Here is a 5,847-nt window from a genome sequence, read left to right on the forward strand (position 1 = left end):
AGTTCAAAAATCTTGTCCACTTCTTTGGTCCTGTTCTATCTTTCCTGTGATGTTTTTCATTCTTTGCCCCTCCAGGGGTGGGGAAGACAAAATTAGAAAGGATCTTTCTGGACAGGAGCGGTTTTAGCCTGGTGATGGTGCCCCCTGCGTGTGTGAGGTGTGAAATGGGGTTTTCTTGTGTCCAGTACTCTGTGTCACTGGGAAACCCTTAGCAGAACCCTCATGTGGTCACTTGGTTCAGTGACATATCTTCTGGCTGGTCACTTACAATCACACTCATCCTCCATAGATTGCAGACACATAAGTAAAGAGATTGGGGCTGGGACAACTAAATGCCCAGAATTCATCAAAGGTCCTAAAAATCCAGAGGGCCTGTACCAACGCAGGACTAAAAATGACTCCTCTGCTCAGAGCAACAAGCAGAGAACCAATCAGAAAACAGCTTTAATCTCTCCTTTGCATCTGGTGCTGTTTTCAGGACCTATCAGAACAGTGCTATTTCTGTCCTTCATGTGTGTCTGGTGGGAAGTCAAGAGAGGATGTCCACAGGACACTTTAAGTCTGGAGGAACATCAGAAAGTGTTTGGTAAGACAGCTCTCCCAGAGCCCTTTATGCATGAGAGCAAAACAAATCCCAACTGGGGATACCAAAGGCCCTGATCCTGGGGCTGAGGCTGTTCACTCACCCGCTTGAATCCAGTGGAGTACACCTCTTTCCCACCTGCAGTAAGCATACACTTTCACTATCTTTTCTTTGTATCTTGTCCAGTGCTTTATTCAGGACACTGAGACCCTGGAAAGAATGGTTTCTTCATGGGAACCAGCATCCAGTACTACTCTCATCCATACCAGTAGCCTTGTGGAACAGGACACCCTCAATCCCATCCCCCCCCTCTGCTGGGAATCAACGTGGATCACTGAGCTCCACTTCCAGCCTTCCTCTCTTAGTATACCCAGGCTAGTTCAGTTATGGGGACCTCCTTGGTTTGGTAAGATCATACAAGTATCTTGACTACAAGTATGAAGTGTGGAATATTCCCAATCAGCCCTGTGTGTATTTCCTCCTCAGAGGCTGCTTTGGTCTCGCGGGATTTTTCAGATGAGAATTAGTTCTAGGTCTCATCTTTAAAATTGTAACAGGCACCTATCACTTTTTTTCCAAATGGTCCTCTCAAAACTTCTTGGGCTTGGCTTGAGCTTAGCAGGAAGTACTGTACCTAATTTTCCACCCTCATGGTTGTAGCTTAATTTGGGTATGGAAGCATTGGGCACTGACATTTGCAGCCCCTGCCAAAACTCCCTTACCATCTGTTCACTCTTAAAATAATGATTTGGATAACTATAGTTCAGGGTTTCTCCAAAATGACAGTATTGACATTTTGAACTGACAAATTATTTGCTGTGGGAGGGCTGGGGGTGACTGTGATATATTGCAGGGTCCCATGAATATCTAGCAGAATCGTTGGTCTTTACTGTGCTCCCCACAAGAATGACAAACAGAAATGTCTCCAAACATTATGAAATGTTCCCCTACAGAGTGAAATTGGTTGAGAGTCACTGTTCTAGCTTGGGTTAGAGCTTCTCAAAATTTTTTCTGATTACTAGATCAGACTGTTTGGAAAATGTAATTGAAATCAGAAGATAAGAATGCTTGCTCTTCCCTGGCAAGAGCAAGGGCCTGAGTTCAATCCCCAGTTCCACAAAAAAAGAATGCTTGCCACTGGAGGTTTCCAGCAGGGACATCTACCTTGGCAGCTTTGTGTGTGTGTGTGTGTGTGTGTGTGTGTGTGTGTGTGTGTGTGTGTGTACTGGGAATTGTTGAACTTACGATCTTGTGCCACTGAGCTACATCCTCAAGCCTGTCTTGGCACCTTGTAGCCGCTTGAAGCACCTCGGTTAGGTGAAGCATAGCAGTCAGGATGCTCTGTGATCGGGGAAAAATCCAGGGAAAGAATAGTGACAATCAGGGACAAAAATTGGTAGGAATCCCTCATGACCACTTCACTACACACTTTTTATTTTGCCATCTTGTAGTTTTCTCTTTCTCCTTCTCTCTTTTTCTTCTTTTTGTTTTATTTTCAAAAAAAAGCAGAGTTGCTAACTAAAAAAAAAAAAAATCCCAGAGATTGGCTTTATTGTCTTCACTCAAATCGAATGCTTGTCCAAGAGTGTTAGAACAGCAGGGCAGGGTCATAGAAGAACCCGAGAGCTCCACTGGCAATTAAGAAGATAAATACTTCCATTATCATAGATATTTGATAGCTTAGATAGCCAGCACTGGCTTAAAGGCTGAGCAAGGAAATCCTGATGGGCCAGAAATAGAGATGCCATGACAGAAGGAACAACGTAGGCAAAGACACGTCTGCAAGACAGAATATGCTGCAGTTGGGAACCTCTGAACCAACATCACTGGACTAGAAACTGAGAGCAAGGGATGAAGGAGAAAGATTAGACAGGAAAGCAGACCATGAATGGTTTGCATGGCAGGATGAGAGGCAGACTTGCAGAACCCAGACAAGGGGAGGTAAGGAGTTAGCCTAGGAGGTAGAGATGGGAGCCGTCAAGCAGGCAGTGCTGACAGACTTCCCACTGACTGAGAGAAGGCTCTTAGCCAGATTCCTCTTCATCCTCGAGACAGAGTTTTGCTATGCAGTTCAGGCTGGCCTTGAAGTCACTTTGTAGCCCAGCCTTGCCTTGAACATTGAATGATCCTTTTGCCTCAGTCTCCCAAATGCTGCGATTACAGCCTCCCAAATGCTGGGATTACAGCCATATGCCACCATGTGGGACCATATTTTAAACATTCTTTAACAAGTCTTTCTGGGGCCAGGGAGATGGCTCAGTAGAATAAGTGCTTGCCTGGCAAGAGCAAGGGCCAGAGTTCAATCCCTGGTTCCACAAAAAAAGAAAAAAGAAAGAAAGAAAAATTATTAACAAGTCTTTCTGACTCTAGTTTAAGTCTCCTGGAGGTCAGTGCCACGCTTTCAAATATCACACTTTCTAAAACACAAATCCAATCAGGTAACTCCTCAGTGACTCCTGCTTATAACTCCTCAGTGACTCCTGCTTACTCCCAAGTTTTTTGTTTTGTTTTTCTCACGAAAGGGCTAGGATGAGGCAAGAGAATGGCCTAGAATTTCTAAGGCTTCTACACTTCAGGAACTGTAGAGAACTTCAAATCACAAGGTCTAGGCACCTTGCTTGTTCCATTGGCCTTGGTTCCATTTGAATTTATTTTTCTTTTCTTAATCAAACAGCCTTTCCTCAAGCTAATCTGCAGCCCATTTTCCTGAAAGACACTTTGGCCTTTGTCTCTGTCTGTCTGTCTATCTGTCTGTCTGTCTCTCTGCCTGCCTGCCTGCCTGTCTGCCTGCCTGCCTCTGTCTCTGTCTCCCTGTCTCTCTGTCTCTCTGTGTCTGTCTGTGTCTGTCTGTCTCTGTCTCTGTCTCTGTCTCTGTCTGTCTCTCTCTCTCTGTCTCTCTGTCTCTCTCTCTCTCTCTCTCTCTCTCTCTCTCTCTCTCTCTCTCTCTCTGTCTCCCCCTTCTTGTCTCTCTTTGGAAGTCCCCTGAGATTGCCCTATAACTTGGAAATGAATTCTACTCTTCCTTTAAGGAATGTCAGAGGAAGATTTTTTTTTTTTTTTTTACTTTTTAGGTGGTGTGGGCTTTTCTTTGTATTATGTGCTTTTTTTTCTTCCAATTTCTTTTCTAAGTGGAAGTACATGTTTGCAATGCATGGTGATGGATGCTGACTTATGAGAAGTCAGTCCATGTATACAACACATCCCCTTTTCCTAACTCTGGATTCTCTTTCCTTTTGCAAAAGATCTAGCTCCTTATTTCCTATTATGTATTTTGCTCTTTATTTATATTTTGGGTTTCTTGTACAGGAGAAACTGTGTGATATTTAAGCTGACGTGTCTGGTTTATTTCACTTCACATTATGATCTCAAGGTGTGTCCAGTTTCCTAAAAATCAGATTATGTACTGTAACATGTTCTCCGGTGATGCTATTGCTAATCATACAATACCTTGTAATAAAAGTATTTTGTAATTTTTCTGTTTCATGTAACATCCTGTGGGGATTTTTTTGTGCATTTTAGTATTTTCTTTATGTTTTTAGTATATTCAGTTTTGTACAATGATCACCACAGTACAAGCAGAACCCCTTCAGCACCCCCAGAAGCGCTATGTCACTTGCATTTCCTCCACTCTCCCAGACCCAGGCAGCCACCAACTGACTTTCTGCATAGGGACTGGCTTTTTATGGATATTTCTTTTTTTTTTTATAAATTTTATTTACTTATGTGTGTGTGTGTGTGGCCAGCTCAGCCCACCAGGGGGCGGGGCTGGCTGGCATGTGGTGCTGGGGGATTGAACTGCGGTCCCTGTGCTTTGCTGAGCTTGTTCCAAGTAGGTGCTTTAGACCACTGAGCCATCTCACCAGCCCCTTTATGGATATTTCTTATGGATGGAACTAGACTGTGTGTAGTCTCTTATGACTTCTTTATTTAGCAGAGTGTTTTCAAGGGCTGCCCATATTATAATATTTTTCTGTACATGAGTCTTTTTATGGACAAGTGATGGATGTTTTCGTTATTTCTACTTTTTGGCTTTTAAGAATAATCCAGGTACCCATATTCAGGTAAAAGTTTGTGGGTTTTTTTTTTTTTTATGCATTTGACACAGAGTCTCACTAAGCAACTGGGACTCACAGAGATCCTCCTGTTTTCAGTCTTCCCTGTGCTGGAATTACAGGTGTGCACCACCATGCCCTGTCTCCATGGCTGGCTCAGTCTGCCCATGGATGGGGCTGGTGCAGCATGTGGTGCCGGGGATCTAACCTCAGTGCTTGTGCTTGTCTAAGCAGGTGCTTAGTCTACTGAACCATCTTAATGGCCCTTACAAGTTTTTGTGTTGATGTGTTTTAACTTCTCTTAGATTTTACTTGTGAGTGAGATTTCTGGGCCATGTGGTCGCTTTATGTTTATTTAAAACAATTGTTTTGGTACCAAACCTAGAACTTTGTATATACTATGCAAGTGCTATACAAGCGAGGTGTTAGTCTTGTTATTTATTTATGTACTCATTTTTTAGTTAGGCTGGCCTTGAACTCGGAGTTCTGCTTCATCTGCCTCCCCACCTCCCCAGCAGCTGAGATTATACCAAGTTATGTTTAACATCTTTGTGGACCTGAGTGTGTTTATTTTGAGCCAGGGTCTCACTATATAGTTCAGTCTGGACTTGAACTCACTTATGTAATCCAAGTTGGCCTGAACTCACAGTGATGCTCCTGCCTCAGGTTCCTAAGTGCTAGCATGACAGGCATGCATCACCACACCTGGCCCAAACCTGCTGTATTTAGATGCCTGTATGAATTAGTGTACTCTGCATAGGTTCTAAATTAGCATATGTACCATTAAATTCTGAATGTTTTGGTTGATTAAGTTCTGACCTGTAAATTGGTTTTGTAAAAACACTTACTTTGGCTGTATGATGAGAAGAAAGATACAATGAGGGAGGAAACAGCAGAAAGGAGATTGGGAAAATAAAAATGGGGCCATATTCTTCAACTCTTAAAGCATTCCATTTCAAAAAATATTTTCATGTAGAATTCATTTTGTGCGATTTTAGTCTTTATTCGCCAAGTAATATTATGTTGATATTACCATTCTGTCTCTTTTCCATTACTGTATAAATGGGAATTTTTTTTCAAAGTTTTATTGATAAACAGATAGCAATGAGACAGTTTCAAATCCAATCGGAAGTACAGTTTCAACAAATAATACACTGCATATATTCTTCTTAGTGGTTAATTGCTGTACAAGAAGTGGACTTGTGATCCTAT

The sequence above is a fragment of the Octodon degus genome, unplaced genomic scaffold, assembly GCF_000260255.1.
Source record: "Octodon degus isolate 3935 unplaced genomic scaffold, OctDeg1.0 scaffold00167, whole genome shotgun sequence".
Taxonomy (NCBI): domain Eukaryota; kingdom Metazoa; phylum Chordata; class Mammalia; order Rodentia; family Octodontidae; genus Octodon; species Octodon degus.